This window comes from Accipiter gentilis, chromosome 28 (genome assembly GCF_929443795.1).
Source record: "Accipiter gentilis chromosome 28, bAccGen1.1, whole genome shotgun sequence".
NCBI classification, from domain to species: Eukaryota; Metazoa; Chordata; class Aves; order Accipitriformes; family Accipitridae; genus Astur; species Astur gentilis.
Genome location: NC_064907.1, coordinates 5564171 through 5585574, shown reverse-complemented (window position 1 = coordinate 5585574; position 21404 = coordinate 5564171). Strand labels below are relative to the sequence as shown.

At 41.8% G+C, this 21404-nt stretch overlaps 1 pseudogene; it reads right to left on the bottom strand.

The window, feature by feature from the left end:
• Positions 1–1476: 1476 nt before the first annotated feature.
• LOC126051817 (protein ELYS-like) overlaps positions 1477–21404 on the bottom strand; it is a 42216-nt pseudogene continuing 22288 nt past the window's right edge.

Below are 21404 nucleotides of genomic sequence, written 5' to 3'. Positions count from 1 at the left end.
GGTTGATTACTTGCATTATGTCATTAACTAGGTAAGACAAATGAAAACTGTAATGAGTAAAGCTAATATTGGTGACCCTTACTGAAGTACTTTACATAAGAAATTTTCCTCCTAAAGTTCTGAAAATTACTCTTTTGAGATAGAAAAATCTCTTCATCTCCCACAGCTGCATCACATTCACCATCTCTATTACCAGGCAAATCCCATGCAACTGTTGCTCTGTAGTATCACAGCTGTATTGAAGATTGAGATCACAACTATTCTGTTCAGGTAGGCAAAGCCAAAGAGATCAGCACCAAGAAGGTTGGTCAGTTATGTCCTTACATGAGAAGAGTCTGATGGCAGTGAATGGAAAGACCGTTTAAGACAAGTAGAATTCCTACAAAAAGCCATCACTGAATTTGACAGAGACTGAGATAGCTTAACTGGCATCACTTACGTTGTCATTCCCTTAAATGGATTAAGAAACATACACATTCTTGCTTGTGGGCATGCAAGTCAAACTCCACAGAGCCATTGAGCACTTAAATAATGAGACGGTTAAGCTACAAATTGCATCTCTAAGGGCTTAAGTATATTGAGAAGTCCAATGTTAACTTACTTTGTTCCCTGCAATAAACACGAGTGTATTTCAGAAAGCTATGGGACAATGTGCGTACTGCAGTTAACTTAGAACTAAACTTCCCCTCTTCAAGACTGTTCCCAACGTCCTGCTTCCAGAAGGATTCTACATATGTTTGTGCTGTTGGTGCTCATACAAATCGCACACCTACCTCCTCACCTTTTTCTCTCTGTGTATTGAAGTTGCAGTCGTAGTACCAAAATACAAGCAATCAGTCATTCACTAAGAATTCACGGCTTAGTCTGGATTGAAACCAAGTTCAACAGCAACGCGCACCACACCAATGACTGCTGTGGGATAAGCCTGCTCTTGGACCTTGCCAGGTCAGAGTCACAGCCAAGGAGTGAGTGACCTGAACGAACAAGCCACATCAGTGACCGTAACTTGCATTTTTTCCTCTGCCTCACAGATTGGTCATCCACACAGCACAGTGCATTGGAAAATGCATTGCATTTTAGGAACAGCTTTAATTCAAAAGGAACCACGGTACATTTATCTCCAGGCTTATCAAAGAGACTCATGATCTTGACTGCTTTGGTGAAAAAAAGCATTCCTGGAATGGAAACCAGGAAGTTTTGCATAGAAGGCAAAAGTACAAAGAAAATAGGAAACAAATGCTGTCTTATTACTTGAAATCCTATTCTCTCTTTGTATTTTCAGATTGGCCTAGACTAATAGGTTACAAGTATTGCCTAACAACTCACAAGAAACTATGGACTGGTTTCTGCCTGTAGCTTGTTTTTTTCCCCACCAGAAATCAACACCTAAGCTGTTTCTGATTAGTTACATTGAAACCGATGAATTTCCAGCAAATAAATGTATTGCACTGACAACCCTGAGAGTTACCTCCGGCTTTATTTACACACTAGGCATGTTCTTGTAATACGATCCATTACAGATCTTATTATTGCAGCACATTTTGATGGGTTTCTCTCTTCTAGCATCAAAGGACTGCCAGCAGGTCCTTGGGGGAAGGCCTCCTCCCCTGTGCTCTCCTCCAATACTAATCGTCTCTTTCTGCCCCGACGCCCTGTTCCTACTGTAGTCCTGGGTGTGCTTGATTCCTCGTTTGGCTGGGCAGCTCTTTGCTCAGGAGCATCCGTTTTTTCTAGTTTAGCATGTGGGACTCCTCTTATTCTTCTCTCAGGAGTATCAAGGATTCCCACTTTCCCACCTGCACACATGTCTTCCTGAGCAGAGAGAGATTCTGTGTCTGCCAGGAGATTTTGTGCCTGCTTCCTGGCCCTTCTTCCCGGAGTGACGGGAAGTTTGAATTCTGTTTGAGGAAGCGATGATTTAGACAGATCAAGGTCAGAATTTTCTGAAACTTCTGATGAACTCATCTTTCTTCTTCTGCCTCTTTTAGCTGGCACCGGTAAAAGGTGTTGCGCACTAGGCTGCACCTCTTGATCCTTGACAATATTTTGCATAAATTGTAAATTAACGCTTTTCAGTTTTCTTGCACTTCTGCTGGGACTGACTGACGTTTTTATCTTATGACCAGTGTCAGTCTGGCCAGTTTCTTGACCTCCTGCTGAACTTTTCCCTCCTCTAGTCCTTTGGGAAGTAGCAGAAGCGATAATGCTACCTTCAGCAAGAGAAGTTTCCTCGTTAGCCTCTCCCAAGAGTTCAGCTGCAGCTTCCTTCGCTCTCCTTAATCTTCTTCTTGGAGTAGCGGCTACGGACTGTGTAGGGAGGGACAATGTTCGTCCATCAGAAAGACTGCTTTCTACTTTTTCTGCACTACTTGGTTTAGGCTTCCTGCCTTTCCTAGGAGTAACAGGTATCACAAGCATTTGCTCCTCTTGAGCATTTTCTTCTGTTTGAAGACTAGAAGTCTCAGGCGCTTCTTTTGTTTGCCTGGTATTTCTCCTAGGAGACAGTGCAAACAGACCTGGTTTGCCTGTCTTCAGTAGCTGCTGAGTGCCTGCCGATGGAGCACTTAGACTTCTACTCAGCTGTCCCCTTGTACGTGTTCTAGGAGCGATGCCGTGCTCTACTTGACGTATGCTGGTTTCGTCTTCCACTCCTTCTGGCACAGTTCTTAAGGGAGCTTTTGCCTTCTGGAATCCAGTTACCTTTTTACCTGTGGTTTCATGAATAGATTGTTCTACAACTTCAGGTGTAAACTCTTCACTTCTTGTGTCTTTGATTGCATCCAGTAAGTTCGCAGCAATAGCTGCCTTAATGGGTTCAGGCACATACGGGAGCGACTCTGCCATATTTTGAGATGCCTGATCACTAGTTACAGTGGACACCGAGTTGGTAACATGTTCTTGGGTTTCAGTATTTCCTAAACTGTTGACAGGTTTTTCCTCTGTTGTTGTGCCAGCTGCTTTAGAAGCATCTACTAATGTAGGGTCTCCCATCTCTGCTTCACCTTCTTCTCCTTCCAAGACTAAAGTAGAATTACTCTGAGATGGAAAAAGCTCTCCATCTCCCTCAGCTGCATCACATTCACCATCTCTGTTATCAGGCAAATGACATGCAAGCTGTTGCTCTGTAGTATCATGGCTGTACTGAAGATTGCCTGAGGGATGTAGTTCACTATATGGTGATGTTTCAGGTGCTGCTTCTGAGGTTTGTGCCTTAACCGCACCATCTTCAATAACCTGAAGTTAAAAAATGTCTCTTAATGCATTATCAGTTACCAAACAGACTAACTTCAGGCTGAGCTAGATGAAGCTGAGGACAGTGAAATGCTGCTTTTCCTTTCAGATCGCCACCAAACGTAAAGTTAGAAACATACAAGGTACTCTCTACTACAGATAAAAGTTTATGCGTCTAAGGGACAGAGAACAGAGTATTCCGTGTATGCAATCACATGCTCCATTTCTGATACTTCTGTTCCTGACTAACGATTTGCCACCCCCCGTGAACAAAGTGAGCAGTTTTACAATACAAGCTGTATACCCAGCTGGCAGCAATCATCACATTGCAGTACTTTCCGGACTGACTACAAATCCACACAGAGTGACCGACTCTGCATCTAACGAACGGGGCAAAGTACAACGATGTCCCCCAAGCTTAAAGTTTCGGTCATCATAGTTGTCACCGCAACACTTTTAGTCAAACTGGCCAGCTATCACATCGCACAACTCAACACCGCACTTTAAGGAATCACTTGGATTGCAGGAGACAACACATAGATTCTAAGTACCTCCCTCTCAGCCTTTGTAGCTCCCCATACTGAGCAATTATTCTCTCCTGCTAGAGCCACATGAGACACTCAAGCTTTTATGTTGAGAACAAAAGTAGTCTCTGTTATGTATTTCAAGTGACTCAGATGGCCAAGATAATTTAATCAACGCGTGAAGACCTTTGCCCAACCCTCTAAGTTACAGTGCTAGCCGAAGAGGGCAGTAGGAAGAAGCCACTCAGCGGGAGCCTCCATAGAATCTGCTTATTTTCTTGCCTCCTGCCTTGTCAAAAGTTGCTAACGCATCATCTTTTATCGTATTCTTAAACAGTTGTTCAACCCTAAACAAGACCCGAACGACATGCAGGAGACCTCGCATAGGACCATGCTGGTTTCAGCAGCCCAAGGATATGCAAATTTTCAAAGTCCTCAAACACTATTGTAATTAGCCTGGCAGAGAAGGGGAAGATGCGGGCAGATTTCTCCTCCCTAGGCTGGCTCCCCAAGGAGAAAAGGTAAAAAGTGTAATCATTAACAGTCTCCAGGCGATGGCACCCCAAGTACGGAGATGCCCCCCATAGGCGGGCTCGCCGAGGAAAAAAGCTAAAAGCTGTAATTACTAATAGTTTCCGATGGATGGCTCCCGAAGTATGAAGGTGACGGCAATACCGAGTACAAATACCAGACTAGTTTCACGACCACCAGCAATTCTACCCTGTCATAAGCCGGCGTTACGAAGTACAACAGGGTAACTCCAGCCCGGTTCCCACCGGCCATTAACAGCACGGCAGGGAGCACAGACCGCAAGCGAGGTATTAGCGCAAATTTGAGAACAAGTGCATGTAGTTGCGCAACACGCATCTAGCAACGTGCCACGCTTCAAAGCTAAATTCGAGAAACACTAGTCATAGAATCGTAGAATCGTAGAATCATTTAGGTTGGAAAAGACCATCAAGATCATCGAGTCCAACCATTAACCATGCCCACTAAACCACGTCCTGAAGTACCCCGTCCACTCGCTTTTTGAATATCTCCAGGGATGGTGACTCAACCACTTCCCTGGGCAGCACATTTCAATGTTTGACAACCCTCTCAGTCTGCATAAACTTTCCTTTTATGCTTATAAATCTACGACCAAGACAGTAGGAAGTAGTTTGTCCTAAATTCAGTGAAGGTAGACAAGCGAAAAAGACACCTTTACGTATAGCTCCGTAAGAACCAGTCATAACGAAAACAGGAAAACCTTCACTCTACTGCTACAGGAATGGCTGCAGCAGCTTTGTGACCGTCTCACATGCCGGCTCCCTTCTTCCCATCACAAATTTTCCATTTACTCCCATAAGTGCGTGATTTATGTATTCCCAAGTCTATAATCATCTTCTCTAGAGCATTGTCCTAAACCCCAAAGCCGAGACGAGCTACGCAAGCGACTGCCTATTCAACTTCATCTGAAATCTGGGACACTGAAAAGCATCTTCTGTTGCTTGAGACCAATCTAGTTGTGCTATGCCTACCTTTCAGTTTGTATTTCACTCTAACTATTACTAATTCCTGTGAGAACAACCCTACAGGAAATCGACAGCATACTCTATATGCTACTTAGAGGACATCCACAATGAATCCAAATCACTCCTCGGCCCCAGCAGAAGTGAGAACAATGGGGACAACCTGCGACAACTGAGGAATCTCTGGCTCTGATTTTCAGCCCTTGTGAACAACCTTTTAAAATTCATATTTTACAAAGTTGAGATGTTAAAACCCCCACATTTTCACACACACACAAAAAGAGTTTTAGGTAGCTGGAAATATCTTGACACTGAAATTAACTCATTACTGGGAATTCTCTTTATGTTAATAAGGAACAAATAGCAAAGGACCTAAGCACCCAAATCATTCTGAAAATGAGTTTGGTTCCCACGTCATTTTGTCATTTGGTAAACGGCCTCCGGTATTGAAACGCTGCGCTCCCCAACTTTTCTTATTGTCTTCAACATTAAAACTATTTCTTTTTTTAAGCCAAATAAGAAACATTTACAGTCTAGCAAACCAAATGAAGGCATGGTGATTTTAAAGAATATTTAGGCCGTTTTTGGCACTCCTACAGCTCTCAAAGGCCCAAGTCTTGGCAGGTTCTATTCTGTGTTATAGGTACAGCAAATGCATAGGAGAAAAACCTATCTGCCCTTACCCAACGAGGTTTGGACTTGTGTTACCCAGCTGAAGAAACTGAGAGGGTTTTGCGTGCCTTCTAATTGTCGGTTAGACAGGACTGTCCTCAATTTGCAAGGTGTTTTCTCTTTTGTAGAAAATGGGAAAATAGTTTACTTACATTAATTTCCTCAGTTTTAGGAAGATTGTTACAAACAGTTACTTCTTCCTGTGGAAAAGGAACGTTTCCTTCATCTTCAGCTGCTTCTGGGTTACGTTCTTCAGGTAAATCCACACACTTCCCCTCAAGGCAATTTTCTGAATGAGTACTGACCACATCCTCGCTGTCAAGGGTACGTATCACAGCTGGAAGAGATTTATATGATTTTAACTTAGCTGCTCTAGAAATGAGATGCGTTTAAGCAACAGGAAGTAACAGAGGGAGCAGGAGCCAAGAATACAGTTCTCCATCCTGCCACATACATCGGGCTTTCCGCAAACGCTAGAAACCAGAACCATCTACCTGGCAGCTAGTTATTCTTCACAGCCTGAATACTGAGGCATGCATCATCTTTCAAAATAGTAACTCAAGCAGCAGATCCCATAGCACACAAGTTAGTAGTGGTGTACAACACCGAAATAAATACTGATCTCTCCTTCTAATATTTTACATTCTACCAGTGTTCTCAGTACCTTTATCCAGAACAGGAACATTGGCTATGCATTTTCTACAAGGACTTTCTCTGAGGAGGGTATTCTTCTCTCTACGGTTTAATGAAAGGTAGCAGTAACATGCTAGTACTACTTCAGTCTGAGACGCCTGTAGCGCTATGGCAAACTGCACGTTTTACTTGAGGCGTTCAGCTACCTTAACTCACATAACATCTCCCACATACTGTACGTACATTCACCCTCTGCCTGCAGGGATTCAGAAAGCTGTGGGTTTGTTGCAACTGGTGTGGCTTTTTCTGCTGATGAAGAGGACATTTTGGACTCCTGCTGGTTTGCTTCACTGCATGAACAGAAAGAGAGAAATCCATCATAAAGCTTCAAACAAACTTGAAGAGCTTTACAAATTACTTTCTCACTGTAAAGTCTTCAAGTTTCCAAACAGAAAAAAATTAAGAAAAATTAGAAATTCCTTTACCAACACATCGACATTCAATTCCCGACTCATCTTGTGCAACGAATCAAGTACTTAACATTCTTCCCAGCTATCTCACACTGGATAATAACATAACAACAGAGTTGTATTAAAGAATAATATATTATTTGTCTTCTGTAGAAAGAGTGCAGCTGCCATACTCGAGGTCTAGAAGCAACTGAACAAAAGTTTGTGCCACTGTAAGTTACCACGTGAAATTAAGGGTTATTTCATCGCTAACGTCTCTCACTAAGCAGTTGCAGCTTTTCAAGTACCTGGTGAGAAAACTGCTTCCCTTTCCGGAAACAAATAGATGCTAATTGACCACACACAGAAAATAGAAATTAAGTGTATAAAATACTGCCAGAAAGTATTCAAGCCGCGCAATAAACCCACTAAAGTTACAGGAATCTCAGGTGTAATTTTCACCGACATAACATTCCGACAAAAGCAGGGCTTCTCTTCACAGTATCTGCTTAGTAGCCCCCTCAAACTGTAGAAAGGTGCATACAGCCTGCTGAATGAAGTCCTCAGCCCACTACTTTGGGGTCTGCAATGATTTGAGAAAAAAGGCTGAAAGTGACAGCTCGTCAATTTCACTTCTATTCACGCCACATTAGTTCTGTCCACAGACAGAAAGGAACAGGAAACCTGTTGTATTTAAGAACACAGGAGAGAACCAATACCAGCTCAAAAATCATAGTTTTCAAACACAGGAAAGCCAGCAGTCACATGCTGTGTGAACCTAAAGGTGTTATCTATTTCCTAAACTTACCCTTCACTTGCAGTCCCAGAAGTAGCAGCCTCAGCAGCTTGAAACAACCATTTACCATCCTCAGGAAGGGTAAGATGTTCAGCATTTGATTCTTCCACAAATCCTACAAAAACAGACAGATGGGTGACTTCCCTGTTGCACTTAACATCATTTCTTTTAAAATGCTCGTATGATTTTCAAGAGAGCCGGTAACGCATTTCACCTAGGATGGTGACCTAACAAAATAACGCTACCAAGACTTCAGATGCACAGAAGGTCTGAATTCTTCTTTCCAGTAAAAGAAGAAGTCTGACGCGTAATTTCCGTCAAGAAAACAGCATGGCCATTGACATTCTGTTTACAAACTCAACTTGATATGTTACTGACCTAATACATAAAAACCTCACGAAACATCCCTCCTTCTTAAAATCGGGTCATAAGTTTTTCTTATTTCTCTTTGGATATTTAACTCATCCCAGCAATGCTTCTTTCCTCTCTTGATTTCGTTTCCCCTCTTCTACGAGAATGCATCTAAGGTCGTCTCCCGTTCTTTTCTCTAGCGATTGACTGGTGCTGTTGAAACCCAACTGCTTGCTAGCCTGTTTTTCTCTCAACAGGCCAAATTTTAGAAACACCCTCCTCCTTTTCTTCTTTGTTTCTGCCGTCTGCTTCCTCCAGATCCAACAATTACCTTTGCAGACAGTACGCAGGACTGGGATAATTTTGCTAGCTCAGGCCAAACAAGAGCTATACTGACTGCCCTCTAACGCTTCCAGAGTACTGAAATTGTACAGAACTCTTTGTACCATAGTCCGGCAATGACAAACTTTCTTCATAAGGTTATTCTTTAATGATTAGGACCTCATCATTGTTTTTAAGGAAAAGCACCCTTGATTTCTTGTCCAAACGCAGGGCAGCTAAAATCAGACAGGCAAATGTTTTGACCTATCTTACTAGAAACACTCAGACCTGGAGAACCCCAGGTCTGAATTCCCATGTACACGGAGCCCCTGTCTGGGCACTCCTCTTATTGAAAAAGAAGAGGAGCTGAGGAACTTCAGTAGCAGCAGTCACTCTCCAGGATCCTCCAGAATCATCTCGGGCTTAGGACTGAATCAGGCTGCATATGATGCACTGATACCGGAGTACACGCTCCCCACTACAAACTGTTTCGAGACCTCGGACGCAGAACTCCGACACTTGCATACCTCTCCCAGGAATAGCAAACTTCTGTTATAAGGAGCTGAGCGGACTGAGCTCTGTTTGTCCAATCCTGACTGTAGCTGTGTTTACACATCTTCTCCCTGTTCCTGCACTACTGTCATTCCCAGCTCTTCATCACTGCTCACCACCTAGTGAGTGACATCTCTTCTAACCTGCCAGCAGACCTGCTCATATGAACACATCCTCAGCAGCCGCACTGGCTTGAATGAGTTGAATGGAGCTGAATTACCAAAGACCAGCTGAAATAGGTTTGGAAAAGGCTGCATAAGCCGTTGAGCCAGCAAAAGGAGCAAGCATAGCTGTAATGAGAAGCAGATACACAAGCAGACTCACTTCCCAAAGAAAACTATTTAACTGAGCACTAACGAGGGGGGTAAAAAAACAAAAGAACAACAAAAAATTACCTATCTAGTCAAAGCACGCCATACGCTAAACGTGCTGTAAAAAAACCTGCAGCCTACAGAAGTACCCCTAAAGCAGAACCAGAAGCCTAAGTTTTCAACTTGTACCCCTCTCAAAACTCCCACAAGTCACTGCTGCCTCTCCGCTGCAATTACACACAAGAAGTGCCCGCCAAAAGCAGTATACATTCAGAATGTCCACGAGACCTAAAAAAGGACTCAAAACACAGTGGCAAGTTTAAAAGCCTAGGACAAGCAAGTGCCTGGGACATTTGTGAATGCTCATCATGGACTGTTGCACCCATCAGTAATTTAGCCTTTTGAAGTCATCCGAGAAATGCAGAAGCTTAGGTTATCGTAGCAGGAAACATACCAGCTGCTTTTCTTAGTTCTGATGAATCTGGTTGTTCCATCGGGAAGGGTTTCTCTTCAACTATTTCACTGTCTTCCTCCTTCTCCAGTTCTTGAAAATCGGCAGTTTCTTCAGTGGAAGAATTAGCTGGATTAACAGCTATAAAGATGACTTCATCTTCAAAATCGCCAGGTGATTTTGCATCATGATACTCCAAAGCAGCTTGGTCTGACCTGGCAGAGAAGTTACTGTTTTCTTTGCTGACATCCATTTTCTCCAAACCATCTCCAGACTCTTCTACTTCAGCACCATCTTCCTCGGGATTGCTCAGAGGAAACAGAGTTGGTTCATCTCTACTTTCCTCCACCACTCCGTGATGATGCTCAGATGAAACTCCAGATGGTGCTTTATTATCTTCCGTCACCTTTATTTTTTAAAAAGAAAGTTCACAATCAAGATCACACATATACTTTTTGTCAAAGCAAGACAAAAAAAAGAACAAATATATACCAATATTTGTCAGTTTTACAAGTGTCACCTCAAGCAAGGTGCTACAAAATTAGTTCTCATTCTAGTGCTATCTTGGCTTTTAAAGCGGAGTGTAAAAACCAATCACACTGTTGACTGCTTATTGAGTTTCCACAGCCTTGGAGAATTAAGATGAAGTGGGCCTTGTAAGTGCTTGCTTACCCTGTCATCTCAAGGCTGTTCATTGGGTTCACTACTGTGTTTTCAAGAAGAGGGAGCTTTGCATACCTAAAATCGTAACTCCAAGATTTCTCTTTTTTTATGCTTGCCTTTTCAGCTTGTATGCACTACTAACATATTTTAGCGTTCACTATGCCTGTGGCGTGGAACAAGGAAATTAATCCGGCCACGCTGCACTATTACTAAGAACTTCCTACAGGAGAGAGAGCCTCTTCTTACAGTTGAGTAGCTCTTTCTAACAGGCAATAACAGGTACGATAAAAACAGGTTAAGACAATTTGTTAGTACAGGTGCGGAAAGCTCCTACAGGTAGATACTAGCACATGCCCCCATCCGTTTGGTACGTTACTCTGGCAACTGCATGACGAGCTGAATCAGGGAAGCCACCCGACAGAACAAAAGGAGGAGCAGAAGGGGGCAACTTCCAGGTGGACAGACTTCATTTGACAACTATATGAATGCTATCGCTGGTGCAAGGCAAGAAGCAAAACCGAGAACTTTAGGGCTAGAGAAGAGACAGCCATACAGCTCTCTTCATCGGCAGTCTATTTTTACCATAACTTAAGGAAACCCAGTCCTTGCAAAAAGAGAGACTGAAAGTAACTGCGGCTCATGACTTTTGTTGCTTTCAGAGGTGTTTCGTTCACAAAGCTTAACGAACCCAAACAACTGACTCAATCTGTATTCCTTACCTTCCTGCCATACCACCGTTTCGAAAGGTATAGCGGGAAGCTGCACACATGCAATTTGGAACAACCACAGCGCCTAGCGATGCTGCAGTAAAAACCACCAAGGTCCCTGGTATTTGTTATGAATATGTTCCTGCAGGCAGGTGATGTTACAGAAGGTCTAACATAACCTTTTTTGACCAAATTCAAGTCTGCCGTTCTGATTTGCTATTCCAGTTCTCAATATAAGGAGTTTTGGAAAACTTGAAAAAACCTAAATCAAATCACAGTCTGTAAAGCCTTTAACTATAAAGATCACTAACTACAGGCCAGCTTACCCCAACAGTCCATTTTGCATTCAAGTTCTCTTCCCTGAAAGATATTCTGTGCTCCTTTGCTTGTAGAGGAGGAGTAACTGATTGTCCTGGAGATGCAGAAGGAGTTGCTAGGGGTGTAGTGTGAAGGCTGGATCTGAGCATAGACTGAGGAGTAAACGCAGGAAAACCAGAAGCAGCTGTGGCCAAAACTTTAGCTCCCTATGAAAAAAAATAATAATTTAAGACCTGCTAAATCTTCAAAAGAGAAGACTTCACTTGTCAAAAGTATTAGTTCAAATTAAACTGACTTTGTACCAGCAGAGAGGACAAAGATTAGCCTCTGCACTGCTCTTTTTCCAAAGGGACAAAAAACTTAATGGTATAAAAACCAGGCGTTTTATGTTTCTTATGACTCTTTTGGCTTCTTTCTTCTTTTTTTTTTTCTTTTTTTTATTAATGCAACATAAAATGTTAGTGTTCAAATTAATTTTCTGGAGAAACAAGGATATGGCATCTTCTTGTCTGCAATGCTATCTCCCATCCCAGTAACTTTTGCCATATCTACACTGCTCTTCTACAAGGCATACAGCTTCAAATGCTACCCCAGATACAGCAACTGAAAACACTGCCATGAGAAATGGCAATCGGCAAAGCAACAGCGATACCTTCTTTCTTCTCGGATTAATCAATCCACGCACTGGACTGAATGAAGTGACACTGCTGTAAACATACCTACACATCTTCATCTAGAAGCGTTCAGGTCTCCTTACGTCAGCTCAGAAAAGATTTTACAGTATTGAATGGGTTTAAAAGGAAGAGAATGAAACCAGCTTAACGATATGGACAATAGTTAGTAAGAAGAAAAAGGTTATAATTCAGAGAGATCACTACTATTCTGTTCAGGTAGGCAAAGGCAAAAAGAGCAGCACCAAGAAGATTGATTGGTCAGTTGTTATTTCCTTACATGAGGAGAGTTTGATGGCGGTGAATGGAAAGAGAGTTTAACACAAGCATCAATACGTAGAATCCCTGCAAAAAGCCATCACTGAATTTGACAGAGACTGACATCGCTTAACTGGCATCCCTTACGTTGTCATTCCCTTAAGTGGATTAAGAAACGGAAGCATATACATTCTTGCTTGTAGGCATGCAAGTCAAACTCCACAGAGCTATTGAGCACTTAAACAATGAGATGGTTAAGCTACAAATTGCATCTCTAAGGATCTATGTGTACTGAGAAGTCCAATTTATAACCTACACTCGTTTTTATTGCATGGAGCAAAGTATTTCACGAAGCTATGGGACAATGTGCGTACGGCAGTTAACTTAGAACTAAACTTTCCCTCTTCAAGACTGTTCCCAACTTTGTCCTGCTTCCAAAAGGATTCTACGTCCAATAACCACACGCATGCTGAAAATATTCCACAGTCTGAATCCAACAGGGTCTGTGTTAAATACTGTGGTGGTTTCATGTGAAACAAAGTTTACAGGCTTTTGCTTCGGTTGGTTGATCCTGTTTTTTAAAACACAAACCTTAACCACAAGAGGTGTCTCCAGTAAATTCAGCTCTGATGCTCCTGAAAAATTCTTTTGTGAGATGGAACCAAGCATATTTGGTTTCAGCGGGCTGGGTGCCATGAATGAAGTACAAGCGCTGCATGGTGACTGCCAGCTATCACCCTGTGCTGCAGAACTTGAAGGAACAGGACGAACCACCAAATCCAGCGATCTGTGAAGAGACACAATTGAAACTGTGAACATAAATAAATACCTGAAATAAAATCATGCTGCGCTCAAGACATCTGAGGTGATACATAACAAAGACATTCAAGGAACAAGAAATACAGGTGAACCCTCACTGCTGGGCTGATGTATCAGGCCCATGAACAAGTTACAGGCCTTCTCTTGTTTTTTCATTATTTTGTGACATGTCACACTTAATTTCCTAAATCCCTGCCATCTGAGGCAAGAGTAATGCAATTTTACGTGGCACAAGTGATGTGTAATTCTCATGTCAGAAGAAAATTCCTCTGCATTTCACTGCTGGGGCCACTTCAAATTCTCCACTTAGTTGTGTCCCCAAGCCGACCTTTTCTTTAACAGGTACAAAGCTAAATTTTGTTAACGGGTGTCCCAACAAATGCATCGGGCAACTCCGCATCAGGGAGAGGACGTGTTATGACTGGTAGTTCTGTAGCTCTAGGCCTAGAATTAGACGGAAAATGTAACTGACTTTCACTCCCCTCAAGTCCAAACGTACCAGAATTCAAGTTTCACCTTGAATATACCACCTCTAGGAAAATCATCTGACAACTGCTAGCTTCTTTTTTGCTCTTTATAATTCTGCCTGGTTTTGAGTAAAAAAAAAACCCAAAATGGCAGAAACGAAGCAGAAACTGGGCCCAAAGTGGTAAAAGATTACTATTTGATCACACAATCAAGTCTACCAAAACCTGTACACCAACAGCTTGTTGGCAATCATGGTTTTCGTTTCAGCTACCTTAAATTCTGTAAACACATTTACTGTAATGTCAATAGATGTATTTGCATAAATGAGATTATCATAGCAGAAGAACTCTCGCTCCAAGTATTACTTACGATGAATTGATTCTTAAATGTTATATCTTGTAGGTGCAAAAAAGCCAAAGGAAGCTTTATTCAGGTGTCCCTTCCCTCCAAAACACTAACATAATTCAAGTGGATTTCTCTCTCTCTCTCTCTCTCTCTCTCTCTCCAGACACGCAGCTCAAGACTAAACTTTCTTAAAAGGCTGCTTACCTATCACGGCGTGAGCAACTGGTTTTCTGCTCATTTCCTACCCCTACTTCTCCACTTTTGGACAATATATTACTGATGAATGTTGCACTTGTACGCACATTTCCTGCATTTGCTTGTTTTGTTACTGTTGATAACGGCTTTGGTCTTGCGACTGTAAAGCAAGAGGGGAAAAAATATCAGCCTTGTGTGATCAAAGTCGTGGTCAGTTGTCCATTGTATTTCCCTCCCCTAAAAATTACCTTCTCTTGAGACCGATGAAGGCAAGTGGTAAGGCTTGGCTCTCTCTCTGGCCAGCTTCCTTTGAACTCTAGGAAGGATCTTGCCACACTGGTCCAATCTAGAACTTCTGGCAACTGCTCCCTCTCTCAAGCGAGGCTCACCATCATTCTGATGAACAAAAAGCATAAAGCAGGAAGGTAACTGATTACAAGAAGTTCATTGCACACAACTAAAGTATTAGCTCAAATTAAACAGAGTTTGTACCAGCAGAGAGGACAAAGATTAGCCTCTGCACTGCTCTTTTTCCAAAGGGACAAAAAACTTAATGGTATAAAAACCCAGGCGTTTTATGTTTCTTATGACTCTCTTGGCTTCTTTCTTGTTTTTTTTTTTCTTTTTATTAATGCAACATAAAATGTTAGTGTTCAAATTAATTTTCTGAAGAAACAAGGATATGGCATCTTCTTGTCTGCAATGCTATCTCCCATCCCAGTAACTTTTGCCATATCTACACTGCTCTTCTAAAAGGCATACAGCTTCAAATGCTACCCCAGATACAGCAACTGAAAACACTGCCATGAGAAATGGCAATCGGCAAAGCAACAGCGATACCTTCTTTCTTCTCCGATTAATCAATCCACGCACTGGACTGAATGAAGTGACACTGCTGTAAACATACCTACACATCTTCATCTAGAAGCGTTCAGGTCTCCTTACCTCAGCTCAGAAAAGATTTTACAGTATTGAATGGGTTTAAAAGGAAGAGAATGAAACCAGCTTAACGGTATGGACAATAGTTAGTAAGAAGAAAAAGGTTATAATTCAGAGAGATCACTACTATTCTGTTCAGGTAGGCAAAGGCAAAAAGAGCAGCACCAAGAAGATTGATTGGTCAGTTGTTATTTCCTTACATGAGGAGAGTTTGATGGCGGTGAATGGAAAGAGAGTTTAACACAAGCATCAATACGTAGAATCCCTGCAAAAAGCCATCACTGAATTTGACAGAGACTGACATCGCTTAACTGGCATCCCTTACGTTGTCATTCCCTTAAGTGGATTAAGAAACGGAAGCATATACATTCTTGCTTGTAGGCATGCAAGTCAAACTCCACAGAGCTATTGAGCACTTAAACAATGAGATGGTTAAGCTACAAATTGCATCTCTAAGGATCTATGTGTACTGAGAAGTCCAATTTATAACCTACACTCGTTTTTATTGCATGGAGCAAAGTATTTCACGAAGCTATGGGACAATGTGCGTACGGCAGTTAACTTAGAACTAAACTTTCCCTCTTCAAGACTGTTCCCAACTTTGTCCTGCTTCCAAAAGGATTCTACGTCCAATAACCACACGCATGCTGAAAATATTCCACAGTCTGAATCCAACAGGGTCTGTGTTAAATACTGTGGTGGTTTCATGTGAAACAAAGTTTACAGGCTTTTGCTTCGGTTGGTTGATCCTGTTTTTTAAAACACAAACCTTAACCACAAGAGGTGTCTCCAGTAAATTCAGCTCTGATGCTCCTGAAAAATTCTTTTGTGAGATGGAACCAAGCATATTTGGTTTCAGCGGGCTGGGTGCCATGAATGAAGTACAAGCGCTGCATGGTGACTGCCAGCTATCACCCTGTGCTGCAGAACTTGAAGGAACAGGACGAACCACCAAATCCAGCGATCTGTGAAGAGACACAATTGAAACTGTGAACATAAATAAATACCTGAAATAAAATCATGCTGCGCTCAAGACATCTGAGGTGATACTTAACAAAGACATTCAAGGAACAAGAAATACAGGTGAACCCTCACTGCTGGGCTGATGTATCAGGCCCATGAACAAGTTACAGGCCTTCTCTTGTTTTTTCATTATTTCGTGACATGTCACACTGAATTTCCTAAATCCCTGCCATCTGAGGCAAGAGTAATGCAATTTTACGTGGCACAAGTGATGTGTAATTCTCATGTCAGAAGAAAATTCCTCTGCATTTCACTGCTGGGGCCACTTCAAATTCTCCACTTAGTTGTGTCCCCAAGCTGACCTTTTCTTTAACAGGTACAAAGCTAAATTTTGTTAACGGGTGTCCCAACAAATGCATCGGGCAGCTCCGCATCAGGGAGAGGACGTGCTATGACTGGTGGTTCTGTAGCTCTAGGCCTAGAATTAGACGGAAAATGTAACTGACTTTCACTCCCCTCAAGTCCAAACGTACCAGAATTCAAGTTTCACCTTGAATATACCACCTCTAGGAAAATCATCTGACAACTGCTAGCTTCTTTTTTGCTCTTTATAATTCTGCCTGGTTTTGAGTAAAAAAAAACAAAACAAAAGGCAGAAACGAAGCAGAAACTGGGCCCAAAGTGGTAAAAGATTACTATTTGATCACACAATCAAGTCTACCAAAACCTGTACACCAACAGCTTGTTGGCAATCATGGTTTTCGTTTCAGCTACCTTAAATTCTGTAAACACATTTACTGTAATGTAAATAGATGTATTTGCACAAATGAGATTATCATAGCAGAAGAACTCTCGCTCCAAGTATTACTTACGATGAATTGATTCTTAAATGTTATATCTTGTAGGTGCAAAAAAGCCAAAGGAAGCTTTATTCAGGTGTCCCTTCCCTCCAAAACACTAACATAATTCAAGTGGATTTCTCTCTCTCTCTCTCTCTCTCTCTCTCTCCAGACACGCAGCTCAAGACTAAACTTTCTTAAAAGGCTGCTTACCTATCACGGCGTGAGCAACTGGTTTTCTGCTCATTTCCTACCCCTACTTCTCCACTTTTGGACAATATATTACTGATGAACGTTGCTCTTGTATGCACATTTCCTGCATTTGCTTGTTTTGTTACTGTTGATAACGGCTTTGGTCTTGCGACTGTAAAGCAAGAGGGGAAAAAATATCAGCCTTGTGTGATCAAAGTCGTGGTCAGTTGTCCATTGTATTTCCCTCCCCTAAAAATTACCTTCTCTTGAGACCGATGAAGGCAAGTGGTAAGGCTTGGCTCTCTCTCTGGCCAGCTTCCTTTGAACTCTAGGAAGGATCTTGCCACACTGGTCCAATCTAGAACTTCTGGCAACTGCTCCCTCTCTCAAGCGAGGCTCACCATCATTCTGATGAACAAAAAGCATAAAGCAGGAAGGTAACTGATTACAAGAAGTTCATTGCACACAACTAAAGTATTAGCTCAAATTAAACAGAGTTTGTACCAGCAGAGAGGACAAAGATTAGCCTCTGCACTGCTCTTTTTCCAAAGGGACAAAAAACTTAATGGTATAAAAACCCAGGCGTTTTATGTTTCTTATGACTCTCTTGGCTTCTTTCTTGTTTTTTTTTTTCTTTTTATTAATGCAACATAAAATGTTAGTGTTCAAATTAATTTTCTGAAGAAACAAGGATATGGCATCTTCTTGTCTGCAATGCTATCTCCCATCCCAGTAACTTTTGCCATATCTACACTGCTCTTCTAAAAGGCATACAGCTTCAAATGCTACCCCAGATACAGCAACTGAAAACACTGCCATGAGAAATGGCAATCGGCAAAGCAACAGCGATACCTTCTTTCTTCTCCGATTAATCAATCCACGCACTGGACTGAATGAAGTGACACTGCTGTAAACATACCTACACATCTTCATCTAGAAGCGTTCAGGTCTCCTTACCTCAGCTCAGAAAAGATTTTACAGTATTGAATGGGTTTAAAAGGAAGAGAATGAAACCAGCTTAACGGTATGGACAATAGTTAGTAAGAAGAAAAAGGTTATAATTCAGAGAGATCACTACTATTCTGTTCAGGTAGGCAAAGGCAAAAAGAGCAGCACCAAGAAGATTGATTGGTCAGTTGTTATTTCCTTACATGAGGAGAGTTTGATGGCGGTGAATGGAAAGAGAGTTTAACACAAGCATCAATACGTAGAATCCCTGCAAAAAGCCATCACTGAATTTGACAGAGACTGACATCGCTTAACTGGCATCCCTTACGTTGTCATTCCCTTAAGTGGATTAAGAAACGGAAGCATATACATTCTTGCTTGTAGGCATGCAAGTCAAACTCCACAGAGCTATTGAGCACTTAAACAATGAGATGGTTAAGCTACAAATTGCATCTCTAAGGATCTATGTGTACTGAGAAGTCCAATTTATAACCTACACTCGTTTTTATTGCATGGAGCAAAGTATTTCACGAAGCTATGGGACAATGTGCGTACGGCAGTTAACTTAGAACTAAACTTTCCCTCTTCAAGACTGTTCCCAACTTTGTCCTGCTTCCAAAAGGATTCTACGTCCAATAACCACACGCATGCTGAAAATATTCCACAGTCTGAATCCAACAGGGTCTGTGTTAAATACTGTGGTGGTTTCATGTGAAACAAAGTTTACAGGCTTTTGCTTCGGTTGGTTGATCCTGTTTTTTAAAACACAAACCTTAACCACAAGAGGTGTCTCCAGTAAATTCAGCTCTGATGCTCCTGAAAAATTCTTTTGTGAGATGGAACCAAGCATATTTGGTTTCAGCGGGCTGGGTGCCATGAATGAAGTACAAGCGCTGCATGGTGACTGCCAGCTATCACCCTGTGCTGCAGAACTTGAAGGAACAGGACGAACCACCAAATCCAGCGATCTGTGAAGAGACACAATTGAAACTGTGAACATAAATAAATACCTGAAATAAAATCATGCTGCGCTCAAGACATCTGAGGTGATACTTAACAAAGACATTCAAGGAACAAGAAATACAGGTGAACCCTCACTGCTGGGCTGATGTATCAGGCCCATGAACAAGTTACAGGCCTTCTCTTGTTTTTTCATTATTTCGTGACATGTCACACTGAATTTCCTAAATCCCTGCCATCTGAGGCAAGAGTAATGCAATTTTACGTGGCACAAGTGATGTGTAATTCTCATGTCAGAAGAAAATTCCTCTGCATTTCACTGCTGGGGCCACTTCAAATTCTCCACTTAGTTGTGTCCCCAAGCTGACCTTTTCTTTAACAGGTACAAAGCTAAATTTTGTTAACGGGTGTCCCAACAAATGCATCGGGCAGCTCCGCATCAGGGAGAGGACGTGCTATGACTGGTGGTTCTGTAGCTCTAGGCCTAGAATTAGACGGAAAATGTAACTGACTTTCACTCCCCTCAAGTCCAAACGTACCAGAATTCAAGTTTCACCTTGAATATACCACCTCTAGGAAAATCATCTGACAACTGCTAGCTTCTTTTTTGCTCTTTATAATTCTGCCTGGTTTTGAGTAAAAAAAAACAAAACAAAAGGCAGAAACGAAGCAGAAACTGGGCCCAAAGTGGTAAAAGATTACTATTTGATCACACAATCAAGTCTACCAAAACCTGTACACCAACAGCTTGTTGGCAATCATGGTTTTCGTTTCAGCTACCTTAAATTCTGTAAACACATTTACTGTAATGTAAATAGATGTATTTGCACAAATGAGATTATCATAGCAGAAGAACTCTCGCTCCAAGTATTACTTACGATGAATTGATTCTTAAATGTTATATCTTGTAGGTGCAAAAAAGCCAAAGGAAGCTTTATTCAGGTGCCCCTTCCCTCCAAAACACTAACATAATTCAAGTGGATTTCTCTCTCTCACTCTCTCTCTCTCTCTCCAGACACGCAGCTCAAGACTAAACTTTCTTAAAAGGCTGCTTACCTATCACGGCGTGAGCAACTGGTTTTCTGCTCATTTCCTACCCCTACTTCTCCACTTTTGGACAATATATTACTGATGAACGTTGCTCTTGTATGCACATTTCCTGCATTTGCTTGTTTTGTTACTGTTGATAACGGCTTTGGTCTTGCGACTGTAAAGCAAGAGGGGAAAAAATATCAGCCTTGTGTGATCAAAGTCGTGGTCAGTTGTCCATTGTATTTCCCTCCCCTAAAAATTACCTTCTCTTGAGACCGATGAAGGCAAGTGGTAAGGCTTGGCTCTCTCTCTGGCCAGCTTCCTTTGAACTCTAGGAAGGATCTTGCCACACTGGTCCAATCTAGAACTTCTGGCAACTGCTCCCTCTCTCAAGCGAGGCTCACCATCATTCTGATGAACAAAAAGCATAAAGCAAGAAGGTAACTGATTACAAGAAGTTCATTGCACACAACTATCTCTGCTATTTCTAATTAGTGAATACATTTCCTCCACAGATACTGTACAATACCGCCACTGCACAGAGGAGCAGCAAGTTCTACTCCTCGGCACACACCAATTCCACCCGGTAATTTCAGCAAAGGGCACGGCAGACTAGGATAAGAACAGAACCTACAACTTCAAGTTGAAACAATTCTGGCACTCGGCAGAACCTTACTCCGATCCTCTTGTTCTCACCTGCAATTTTCAAATGCCTTACGAAATAGCAGGCTTTCCCTTGTTTTTCCTGTAACACCAATGTCCGAGATGACTGAATATTCAGGGCAACTGCAAATTACAGTGGACGCAATGATGTGAATATTAAAACAGGTAAGAAAAGGCTACCTACACACACCTTCTGCCTGAAGTAAAGTTTTCAAATGCAGGACCTAAACCTTCCAAGACCACTTTATAAGGGAGATCCACTGGAAAACTATGGTTCCAGAAAACAGAAAAAGTATCACAGATTCATAACAGAAGTTCGCCAAACGCAAAATTTATTCTGGCTGTTTTGAGAAATAGAAGTTAGATAAGAATTTCTGTCATCAAAGGGGTAAACCAGAAGTTGCGGATTTGCAGAGCTCATGCTATAACTGGAGGAAATAAAAAGAAAACCAAACCAGCACACAGATTTTACCTGTGGATTGGCATCCAGACTGCTCTCAGCTAGAAAAATAAAGTTGTGTGCAAGATTCAAGAGATGACATACAACATACTCTTCATGCCACAGAAAGGAGTGACACAAACAGCGTTCAGCATTCTAAACCATTATTCGTTAGATGCAAAC